The sequence below is a fragment of the Oryctolagus cuniculus genome, chromosome 20, assembly GCF_964237555.1.
Source record: "Oryctolagus cuniculus chromosome 20, mOryCun1.1, whole genome shotgun sequence".
Taxonomy (NCBI): domain Eukaryota; kingdom Metazoa; phylum Chordata; class Mammalia; order Lagomorpha; family Leporidae; genus Oryctolagus; species Oryctolagus cuniculus.
In genome coordinates this window covers 18,673,883-18,686,154 of record NC_091451.1, presented here as the reverse complement: position 1 = coordinate 18,686,154, position 12,272 = coordinate 18,673,883, and the positions used below count along the sequence as shown (strand labels likewise).

The 12,272-nt window shown below is 52.0% G+C and overlaps 1 long non-coding RNA gene across 1 annotated transcript in view; it reads left to right on the top strand.

Annotated features, from left to right (window-relative positions):
- The first annotated feature begins 2,297 nt into the window (after positions 1-2,297).
- LOC138847215 (uncharacterized) overlaps positions 2,298-12,272 on the top strand; it is a 45,861-nt gene continuing 35,886 nt past the window's right edge. The window contains exon 1 of the long non-coding RNA XR_011384911.1: positions 2,298-2,414. This is a non-coding gene — a long non-coding RNA (uncharacterized lncRNA). The remainder of the gene's footprint in view (positions 2,415-12,272) is intronic.

The following is a 12,272-nucleotide window of genomic DNA, read 5'->3' as shown; positions in this document are numbered from 1 at the left end:
GTAGACTTGAGCTGAGTGAATTCTGAAGGCAATAGGGAGCCACAGAGATGATTTGAGCAGAAAATGGATGTATGAGGGTACTTCCACAAGTTTGTAAAAAGTAGCATTACACAGTAAGTTTGTTTTGGTGAAGAGTTTTTGAAATCTATGCATACAAGGAGTCTTCAAAAAGTTTGGGGACATGCGTATTATAAAAAAAAGATGCATGGATTTAAAAAGTTTTGTAGCAAAATACTTTTTGCAAAATTTAGTTTTTGAGAGGGAGGAAGAGAGAGAAGTACGTGTGTTCTCATCTGCTGATTCACTCACCAAGTGCCCACAGCTGGGGCTGGACTGGAGCCAGAGCCAGGAACTCCCTCCGGGGTGGCAGGAACTTAATTGCTTGAGTCACCAGTGCTGCCTCCCAGGGTCTGCGTTAGCAGGAAGCTGGAGTCAGGAGCTGGGACTCAAACCCATGTGTCTGATGCAGGCTGCAGTACCTGCGCTCTAAGCTTACCTCTTTTTTTTAATTTTTATTTTTTAAATTATTTTTATTTTTATTTATTTTTTTGACAGGCAGAATGGACAGTGAGAAAGAGAGAGAAAGGTCTTCCTTTGCCGTTGGTTCAACCCTAAATGGCCGTTGCGACCAGCGCGCTGCACTGATCCGAAGCCAGGAGCCAGGTGTTTCTCTTGGTCTCCCATGTGGGTGCGGGGCCCAAGGACATGGGCCATCCTCCACTGCCTTCCCAGGCCACAGCAGAGAGCTGGACTGGAAGAGGAGCAACTGGGACAGAATCCGGTGCCCCGACCGGGAGTAGGACCAGGTGTGCAGGCACCACAGGTGGAGGATTAGCCTAGTGAGCCGTGGCACCAGCCAGCTTACCTCTTAATTTCATTGGACATTTTTGGAGGCCCCTTATGTTTTGGGTGTGGGAGGCTTTGGGCCACAAATGAGCAAAGGCAGATTCTGGGCTTAGGAAGGGATGGGGGAGAACAGAGTGGACAGGATTTGGGGTGTATGTGGGAGTGTAGCGGCTGAGGGAGAAGGAGGAAGGAGGTTGACTCCCAGGCTCCTGTGTGGGCGGTGCGGCCTCCACGGGAAGCAGGTGATATGGGTGGGGAGGATATGACTGTATCTGGAAGGTGCTGAAGTTCCTTCCAAGGTGAAGAAAAATCCCCACATTAGTGAGCAAGGATCTTTGCGATGAGGGACATGCCTGTTGGCTGTGTGCTGAGTTGAGAGAGACGGGGCTGAGCCTGAGTCCAAGTCCCTGAGGAGGGCAGGTCAGCTCCTCTAAGGCTCCCAGGGGCTGGGGCATCTCAGAGGTCGAGGGTCTGTCCCCTGGAGGCCGACCCAAGTCAGGGGCACTCGGGCAGCCTCTGCACTTGAAGGTAACACACGCTGGGCAGCTTACCTCGGACTTCCCCTCTGTTTCGAGTGAAATGAATTTCAGGTTTTGGAGCTGATAGCTCAGGCTAGATCTCCAGTAATCTGGCTCTTCCTGTGCCTGTTAGATCTGCAGGTAGCAGCTTGGTGTCACGAGGAAGTGACTTTCTCCTGGGGGGTCGTGCTGGGCTCCCCTGGGACGTGTTCGGTCACCATTCAGCCTCGAGTCCCCTGATGGGGAGGTGGTGCTTCCGAGGCTTGTGTACCTGGGGCAGCAGGGCCATGGTGCAGACCAGTGTGTCGTGCGGATTCCTTTCTCCCTGGCTGTGTTTTTATTCCATCCCTGGCAAGTCCATCGAGCTCTCTTCAAATTATATTCGTCTTCCTGTTCCCCGGCAACAGTTCGGCTGTTACCCAGCCAGGGTGGTAAGAACCGGAGCCACATGACATGCAGGTGCTTTTCAGAGGTGAGGTCAAAGGGGGCAAGCAACAGAAGTGCAGGAGAGAAAGAGTGCAGGTCAGTTCTGAGAGCCTGCGGACGCCGCGGGCATGGACCCCCCGGCCCTGCTTACTGACAGACTCCGTGTTTCTTTGAGGGCTGTTGCTCCTGTGTCTGACTCTGGCCAATCACGTTCCAAACTTTCAACTTAGTGGCTCAGAAACCGTTCCTGTGGATATGTGTTTCACATGCTATGAATATAGAATTCCAGATGAGACAAAATTGTTGATCACGGTGTATCATTCAGGAGTTGGATAGGGGGCGAGGCTGCAGAGCTCCGTCGCGACTGGCTGATGATGCCCCTGCCTGCTGGAGCCCCCTGTTGGGAACTTTGGGGTGGAGATTCATGAAGATGACTTCAGCAGACAAAACGGGAGCAGCCTCTTGTGCCTGGGGCCCTTCCAGCAGCCTCGCTATTTATGTCCCAGTGATGCTTCCAGAAATGAAAAGGAAGCGTTCTCTGAGCAGAGGCAAATGCTGTCACAGTGCCCTTGTATTTCCTTCGCTGAAGGGCACAAGACATCTCCCAGGCGTCACTGCCATGGGGTAAGTTAATAGTACGGACGCTTACTTGCTAGTGTTAATATCACTAATATCTCATCTGAACTCACAGATCCTTCCCTAGGAGAGAGGTTGGGAGAGGGCGGCTGGATCCCTCCTGCTGAGGGTGCGGAACCAGGGGCTCTGCTTCTAGCTCCCCCAGTCTGTCTGACTCGTGGGACCACAGCGCAGCCCTCGGCACGGGTGTCACAGCTCTGTGTCACCAGCTATCCTAACCCATATCATTTGGATGACATTTTTGCAAATCATTCTTTTCCAAATGACTAAAATAAATAGACAAAAGAGTTTCTGCTTCAAGGTGCCGCAAGCATTCTATGAGATTACAGATGCGGCCTAATCTGCTGCTTATAGTGCAGCCGCCCCCTACCCCCGCCCTGCTTATCCACAGGGGATAAGATGTTCCAAGACATGACCAGATGTTATGTGGATGTGGGAAATGCAGATAGTACCAAGCCCTAGACAGCCTATATTTTTCTCTCTGCATTCCTACCTATGACAAAGTTCAATTTATAAATTAGGTACACAAAGGGATGAGCAACACTAACACACTAAAATAGAATAATTATAACCAGATACCACACTAAGAGTTATTTAAAACATATGAATTGTTTATTTCTGGAAATTTCCATTCCAGAAATGGAGTAACCCTGGATAAGTGAGGCTGTGGAAAGCAAAACTGCAGATAAGGGGACTGACGGTCTATTGAAGGAATTAAATGTCGTGGAGAACTGGGTCCCTTTGCTACAAATGAGCATCGTGTATCTTGTTTTTCGCACAGATTACAGTGATGCTGTTCAATGAATAACATCTGCGTGTACTTTCTGGGGGGCGACCATCTGATCGCATTCTGTGGTCTGAAGCTTGAATGGGCTCATGGGTCATGTGCTCACCCTCACTTGGCCAGACAGACAGGTCTACGCTGATCTGATAGACCCAGAGGACACGTCCTGTGGGGAGCAACCCGGACTAGACTGAGTTACTGGAATTAAGACTTATTCTGTGCATCTGCTCTCCCACAATATGGCACTGAGAAGGGAGTAACAGCTTCTACCCAGCTGCCTCCAGTTCAACCAATAAACAGCAGGACCTGCTCCTGATTGGAGGAGAGCAGCGTACTGGGCGTGTGGGTAGCAGAGTTGGGATTGGTGGAAGAGGACTATAAAGGAGGAGAGAGACAACATGCACCAGGAACATCTAAGGGGAACATCTATCTGAAGGAACACCTGTGCAGCCCCCGAGAGAGCCGGCCGGCGGTGTGCCGCTCCCCCGCGGAAGTGGGGAAAGTGGCAGGGGGAACCGCCCTTCCACGGAGGTGGAAGGGTCGGTAGCCAACCCGGGAAGAACCAGCAGCAAACCCGGGGAGGGCCGAGCAGACAAAAGAACAGCGCAGGGTCCTGTGTCGTTCCTCCACGAAGACGGGGAGCGACACGTCCCAAGTGGAAGTGTGGGTGGGGTGAGACGTTTGCTGCTTCTGGGGAAGCAAAGTGAGAGGTGATGGGCGAGCCGCCCCTCTGTGTTGTTCGTAGAGACTGCACTCTTTGGAGGGTCCGAGGACCGCTCTCATCAGCCGGTTCTGAGGACCCGGGTGGGAGCCTCTGGCGGTGTCGGGAGGCATTCCTGCCCAGCAGAGAAAGTGCAGCGCAGAGGTCCAGCCGGTCGGGGTCTCTGGTCTGCATGGGACACCACACACAGCAATGGCTTCCAAATGGGATGAGCCTTTATTTCTACAAGGCGTGGAGGGGGGGGCGAAGGTGTGTCACAGAGGCCCCTCTGAGGGCAAATGCAGATGAGCTGGGAGTGTCCCTCTCTCCCTTCACTGGCCCACCCTCACCGCGCTCACCTGTGGACCCGCGGGCCGTCTTTCCCTAGTCCCTGACTCCCAGCTCCTCTCAGCTCCACGCCCTGCCACTGTGCCCAGTGCCCCCACGTTCACCACTGTGCCCTACACAACGCTGGCTCCGCAGGCTCTCGTCTCTTCCCCTTGAACATCTGTGTGCCTCTCCAGGCTGGCACCCGCCACAGCCAGACCCGAATGCTTCAGAATGGCTCCGCCTCTGGAACAATACGCAGCGAGACACCCTTTCTGGACCCTGTGGTTCCCGGGGAACCTGCTCCCGGCTGTCCTCCTCTCCTTTCTGGCCAGCTCTTAGACCCGCTCGCCCCACAGGATTCAGATCCTCTGGCATGCCCAGGCCCACCTCTCCCCTCCAACCCCTGTGTCCACTGAGTCACCCAGAGGTTCGCCAGCCCGCAGCGGAGACACCCGGTTCCGTGCCTGCCCGATCCATCTTCATAGCCGTGAGGTCCATGCACAGCAGAGCGAGGATTTCCAGGCCACCTCCTTCCCTGTTCCGTCCCAGGTAGAATCGACTGCCTGCTGCTGTGTGCGTTTCGCTTGTGCCTGTGACCTCTACATGGGGTCATCTGTTTCTTCTAGAAGGTGTGGTCTTTGAGGACGAGAATTGCTCCCACTCAGTTCGAGAAACTCAGCAGCCAGCGCAACACCCGCCGTGTGGCCAATCTCAGTACACATTTATGGACTGAAATCTGTGGCTCCCATCGGATCTGACCCTGGGTCCTTCTTAGAGCAACTGCCCTACCCTGCCTTGTTCCTCCGTCTGTTTTTCTGGGAGGGGATGTACTCCTGCCTTCTGTCAACTCCTCCTCGGCCCTGCCATGCCAACTGCTGGGTGGTCATTCCTGTTCCTCCATAACGGGGTAGGGGGCTGGGCTGTGGAGGGGGAGGAGGGAGGCAGCAGGGAGTGGGGAATGTCACAGAACACTGTGTGAGTGAACTGGCAGAAGTTCTGTGGGCTTGCCAGCTGGCACTGTGGGGTAGAGCCAGAGGGAAAGTGGAGTTTTCCTGCCGGAGTCTCAGAATCCTGCAAACGCTCGCAAGTCTGCTCGGGAAGGGCCTGGGAGTGAGGAGCACCCAGGTCACCTCTGCTCTGTGCCTGAGCAGGGAGGAGAGCTGTGGACGCTGTGTGTGTGTGCGCGTGTGTGGGGAGGTTGCAACCCCTGAGCACGTCTCGATAGCTAATAGCCTGCTTCTAGTGCAGATCCACTAATCCGATTTGTAATTTATCTTTTGGTTTGATCCCAACGTTTTCCTTTTGTTTCAGACTTGATGCATTTATCTGAGGGCTCCGTGAGTTCACCTTGGCAAAGTCTTGCATGAATAGAAGCCTTTTGCTCAATGCTTATAGCCACCCGTGTGTGTGTGTGTGTGTGTGTGTGTGTGTGGAACACACATGCATACTTGCAGCTTCCTTCCCAGGACAGGGACCCAGGATTCATTGCTGTGGAACTTGGCTTTGTGAGGGGGACAAGCAGTGAGCCAGCAGAGGGGGCTGGAGCTGGGTCAGGGAGATTGTAGATGCAGCCAGATCACAGCTCACATAGCTCGCTGCCCTCTGTTCCAGGGGGAGGATGGAGGCGGGCATTTTTGGCTGGAGAGCTAATAGGAGGTGGTGTCCATTCTGCCTTGCAGTCAGTGCCCTATCCCAGAGTCACGGAGGTACAGTTCTCTGGCTCCTGGAAAAATCTAGGATTAAGGCCAGCGGTTCCCTTGGATGACACTGCAAATGTCAATACTAGGGTCCTCCTGATTTGCACCCTCTGGAGGTGGGGCCTGGGGCTCTGTTGTCCACATTTGCCCTTGAGGACCTGGGCCACCAGCTGCTTCAGGCCACACTGCTAATGGTGGCAGATTCCAGACCAGCAGCCAAACCATCCCACTGTCTACCAGGGCATTTTCTCCTGCAGCCAAGGTGTCTTGCCTTGCAGCAAGGCTCATACTGGATGCGGGAGAGTGTGTTGGGTGGGTCTCGTATCCTGCAGACCATGAATCCACCTACAGAAATTTGATTCTACATCGAAGACTCAAGGACTTCAATTCCCTGAGTGGGCAGAGACAGCTGAGGTGCCCCCCTCGTCCTGGGATGACCTCCTGCCGCCATCTTTGGCACTAGGCAGGACGTCCAGGTCCCCTGTGGCTGCTGTCACCCCCTCTTTCTAGGGATCAGCCCTGTTCTCTTGAAGACTAAGACAAAAAGGCTTGGCCCTCTTCCTGGTCTGTTGGCTATGCCCTCTCCCTCCCCCGTTCTTGTTCCTCTCCCTCCCATTCTTCTCGTTTTCCTTTGCAAACAGCTTTACTAAAATATGATTCACACAGCACCACATAACTCGCTCATTTAAAGCGTGTTAAGTCAGTGGTTTTGAGCGCTTCCACAGAGTTGTGTAAGCATCCCCATGATTTTAGAACATCTCATCGCTGCCCAAGGAAGCTGCCTTCCAAGGAGTGGAGGGCTTTCATTTCCACTCGCCCCACCTCCTTAGCCCTCGGCAACGGTGAATCTGCTTCCTGTCCCTATAGATTTGCCCGTCCCGAACATTCTGTACACGCTGTGTGGTCTTTTGTAACTGGCTGCTTTCCCTTGGCATCATGAGTTTGAGGCTTATTCTTCATGTAGCATATATCACTGCTTCATACCTTTTGTTTTGCCAAATAATATCCTATTGGAATATGCTCATTTTGGATATCCATATATAAGTTGACAGTCATTTGGGTTGTTTTTGTTTTTTAATTATTACAAACAATGCTACGATGAATACTGGGGTCCAATTTTTGCATAGTCATACATTTCCATTTCTCCTGGCTATTTACCCGGGAGTGGAGTTGCTGAGTCATGTAGCACCTCTGTCGCTTACCTTTTGAGGAACTACTGGACCATTCTCTGCAGTGGCCGCAGCGTTTTACGTGGCCGCCATTTTACATTCTAGCGTTCTTTACAGCATTTAAGAATTTCATTTCCTCTGCCTCCTCACCAACTCTTGTTATTATCTGCCTTTTAATTAGCGCCATCCTGGTTGGCGGGAAGTGGCTTTGGTTTGCATTTTCTTGGATGATGCTGAGCAGCTTTCCTGTATCTGTTAACTGTTTGTGTTTCTTATTTGGAGAAATATCTGTATGGGTAGCTGTAGAAGTCCTTTGGGCATCTTTGAATTGCATTTTTTTTTACTGTTGAATTTCAAGTATACGTTCTATATATTCTACATATGTCAGTTATATGATTTTCACATTTTCTCCCAATCTAAGGGTGCCTTTTTACTTGGGAATGCTGGCCTTTGAAGCAAAGTGGTTTTTAATCTAATGAAGTTCAATTTAGCTATTTTTTCCTTCCATTCCTTATATTTTTGAAACCACTGAGAAATCACTGCCTTATCCATGAAATTAATAAAGATTTCCTTCTATTTTTTCTTCTATGAATTTTATAGTATTAGCTCTTTGATCCATTTTGAGTTCATTTTTGTAATCGGGGTGCCAGATTCTGTCCCGGTTGGCTTGTGGTGGGAATTCAATTTCATTCTTCAACCTCCGTTTCATTGAGTTGTCCCAGAATGATTTGTAGGGAGACTTCTTTTTCCCATGGCATTGTTTTGGCACTCTTGTTAAAAACCAGTGGACTAAAAAGTATGGGTTTATTTCTGAGCTCTTAAGTCTGTGGCCTCACTCTATTTGTCCGCCCTATACCAGCACTACATGTTTCGTTGACTATAGTAATCTTTGTCTAAGTTTTGAAATCAGGCTATTTCTACTTTTTATGGCCACCTCTCAACACACACAGCAAAGAGTGGGCCGTGGAGCAGGTGTCTGTAGAACATGTACAGAGAAGAAGGGCCGCGGACGCACAGGAGGCTGGGAGTCGGGAGCCTTGTCTGTGACTTGTGCCCTGCCATAACCCTGGTGACCCCGTCTAAGTCACTTGATGTCTCTGGGCTCCTGTTTCCCATTCAGTAGAAAGAAGAAGATTCTGGGTTAGATGATTGTTACAGAGATTCTTGAGTTCTAATTTTAGAAAAATTTCCAAAAGAAATTTTTTTATTTTTACAGGCAGAGTGGACAGTGAGAGAGAGAGACAGAGAGAAAGGTCTTCCTTTGCCGTTGGTTCACCCTCCAATGGCCGCCGTGGCTGGTGCGCTGCAGCCGGCGCACCGCGCTAATCCGAAGGCAGGAGCCAGGTGCTTCTCCTGGTCTCCCATGGGGTGCAGGGCCCAAGCACTTGGGCCATCCTCCACTGCACTCCCTGGCCATAGCAGAGAGCTGACCTGGAAGAGGGGCAACCGGGACAGAATCTGGCACCCCGACCAGGACTAGAACCCGGTCTGCCAGCGCCGCTAGGTGGAGGATTAGCCTAGTGAGCCGTGGCGCCGGCCATCCAAAAGAAATTTTCAATTCTGATACTCTGAGACATAGGAGACTAGGTTCACATAGGCGAAGTCCATCACAGGACCCCCAGTTTTATGGGCAAGCCTCCATAGATTTTGATTGACTTGGAATTTAGGGATGGGGCAGGAAATACAAGGATGATTCTGGATTATATTGCTACCCCAGACAGCAGGTTATTAAAGACTACCACGGTTGTGTCTAAAGGACTCAGGTTCTTATTGGCCAAAGATGGATCATCTTTGAACATCAATAAGGATGACCAATGTGATGGATGAAAATAAATCAGGTATATATTTAAACTCATGAGTTCACAATACTGCTAACTTTGGGATTTTGAGACCTTTCATGAACAACTCCTGGGTCACCTCGCCTTAGCCTGGTTATCAGGGCTGCACCACTCTGCTCTGGGTCCCTGGGTCCCTGGGTCCCTGTGTCCCTGGGTCCCTGGGTCCCTGTGTCCCTGTGTCCCTGGGGTCTGTGTCAGCACTTTGTTTCCTGTTAGCTTTCATCACTCTGCTATTCTGCATCGGGGTCTTTGAAGCTCCAGAGTTGGTGGTATGGGTTCACCCACCCAGAGCCACACCAAGCACTTGTGGCTAACTGACCAAATAATGCTGGTTCTGATAGACAGAGTTGTGGATACAATGATGTTACCACCCAAAAATCAAGACAGGGAATAATTCTGCTCCCACCAAATGTTCTCTCTTGACCCTTTATAGCTCATCCCTCCCTACCACCTTGTGATATGCCCTGCTGCTTCTCTTTGTCTCCACACAGGAAGCAAAGCATACAGTCTGTGCACTGTGCAAGCTCTGCTATCATGTGCTTCCTCAGGGCATCTGGGGGCGTACAGAAGATGCTGTCCTACTTAAGTGTGGCCCATGGGCTTCAGGGGTTGGGTGCAAGTCAGGACCGGGACGGTGAGCCTGGGCCCTCCAACCCTTCTCTGCCCTCCCCCCCGTGGACCTCATTTTTATTTTACCAAAACATGGAGGAAGGTCCTACCTCAACCACGTGCAATGAGCTAAATGAGAGAAACCAGAGACTCCCAGGTCACAGACTATGGGATTCTGATTCTGTTCATGCAGCTTTCTAAAAAAGGCAGAAGTGCAGGGTCAGACAACAGATCAGTAGCTGCCAGGAACCAGGGGGTGGAGGGAAGGGATTTACTATAAAGGAGCATTGGGGGGAATGTTGAGAGAGGGGTGATGGGATTATTCTCTCTTGATTTTTGGTGGTGGTGACATCATTCTGTAAGTTTGTCCAAATTGATAACGTTATATAGAAGAAGGATGAGTTTTACTATATGAGAATCACAGATCAATAAAGAAACAAAAGGCTGCATTACACACACACACACACACACACACACACAGAGTGAGACCAGCAAATCTCACAGGTGCCTCTCATTGACCATGTTCACTGAATCTCTACTGATGGTATGGGCCTGGGGTCGGCAGCACGAAGAGCCTGGTCTCATTTTCTTTCTGAACTGGCCACCTTGGCCCCTTCTAGCCCTTGCCACCTTGAAACAGACTTTGTGTGAGGTCATGGGAGGAGGAGGAGGAGAGGACATGAGCTTTAAGCGCTTGCTCGACTATTGTAGGTAGAGGTGGCTCCTTTTGTAGAGGTCCCTGTGTGCCCACGTGGATGCCAGACAATAGCAGAGGACAGAGGCCTTGCCCAGCCCCTCATCTGAGGTCTGAGTCACTGGCCCCAAACATAATGGGATATTCCTGCGAAAGAGCTGGGGATCCAATACCAGTGAAGCAGCCCGAGGCTGATGGCCAAGTGGGCACCCGGCAGGAGGGACAGAATTCCCCTGTTGCTGTCCTCCATGCTGGCTCTGCAGAGGGAGCCCCCACCTCCTATTCTGCTTTACCGAGGCCAGATGCTGGGTGACGGATTGAGGCCATCCAAGTGACACAGTGAGGGGAAGAAGACAGCAAGGGACACGTCACAGGCAGAGGGGCCAATGCCTATGCAGGCAGACAAAGCCCATAGCCTCTGGCAGGAAGGACTGGCACTCAGGGGTCGGCCGCTGCAGGACGCTGCCCACCTGGCCGGGCTCGGCATGTATATCCTACCTTCTGTTCAATTCCTGTCTCAGCATGGCGCAGCTGCCTGCCAGCAGCAGCAGCCATTTCTGGAGCACTTGCTATGCACTAGGCACAGGCACAGCCCTCGAGATTAACTCACAGCCACAGTTGTGCTTTGACATTCTCATTCCAGTTTTGCAAATGTGAATACAAGAGCTGAGACGGAGGGTGTGCGGGTCAGTTCTGCAATCAGGCTGTTTCTGTGTTTTGTCGGCTGAAATAAGCCAGACCTGACCAGGATGGCTCCAGGGTTCTGGGAGATGGAGCCCACGCTTTCAGGGAGCAGGAGTGCACCAGACAGGGAGCTCTCTCCCAGCTGGGGTTCATGCCAAGCGACTCCCTATTCCTGGCCCCCTTAAAATAAACCAGACCCTGCAGCCTGTCCTGGGTCTGGGGGCCTTCCCCACCCCCAGGGGCAGACTTGGGGCAGAGTCCATAACTCCCGTTGTGAGTGCCAAAGGACTGGGTGTGGAAAAGGGGCCGCCCGAGCCCTCCTGAGAGGAGCCAGGAGTTGTCGCGTGTGCTTCTGCTCAGGAAGCCAGGCTGCCAAGGGTCCCAGCAGCGCCCAGTGGGCCTGGGAGCAGATTTATCCGCACCTGGAGGCCGCTGGGGTTTGGAGGCTGCCACATCCCAGGGAATGTCCTAGGATCACAGATACCTACCAGAGGCCCTGATGGTCCCTCGGAGGCCACTGGACAACTGGAAGCTGGCACCAAGGGAAAGGACAGCCTTCTGTCGATCCAAAAGTCCCTAGGGTGGGGGGGGGGAGGGAGCAGGGTAGCTCTGAGACGTTCTTGGGTGGGCACAGCAGTTGGTGTTACAACTGCCAGTCCCAAATCTCCACCTCCATCCTGTATCAGGAAGCCGACCTCCATCTTTGGTTGTCTATAGGGTAATGTGTGACACAGTGACAGCTTGATAAAGGGTCTGGAAACAAACCAGGTGGCCCAGCTAGGTAGGAGGAGCTCCAGGAGGGGATGGCTACAGTCCAGGAGGACAGGGAAGCTCGCTTTTTTAAAGATTTATACATTGATCTGAAAGGCAAGAATCAGAACAGAGGAAGATCTTCCAACCACTGGTTCACTTCCCAAATGGCTACAATGGCCAGGGTTGAGCCAGGCCAAAGCCAGGAGCCAGGAGCTTCCTCCAGGTCTCCCAGATGGGTGCAGGGGTCCAGGTACTTGGACCATTTTCTGCTACCTTTCCCAGGCTGTTAGCCGGGAGCTGTACAAGCATTGGAGCAGCTGGGACTCAAACCGTTGGCCACACTGGATGCTGGCATCGCAGGTCGGGGCTTAACCCGCCACGCCATAGCACAGGCTCCAGGAAGCTCATTGTTTAGTGGATGGGTGGCCAGCAACTGACGGTGGGATACACTACAGACCTGGAGCAAATATAAACTTGATCTTGACCTTGGGGAGCAGGGAATCCTGCTCAATGGCGCAGGTGTTGAGGGTCCAGTTGGATCCCATGCAGATGTACCTGGAGACCTGTTCCGATGACTCAAATCTCTAC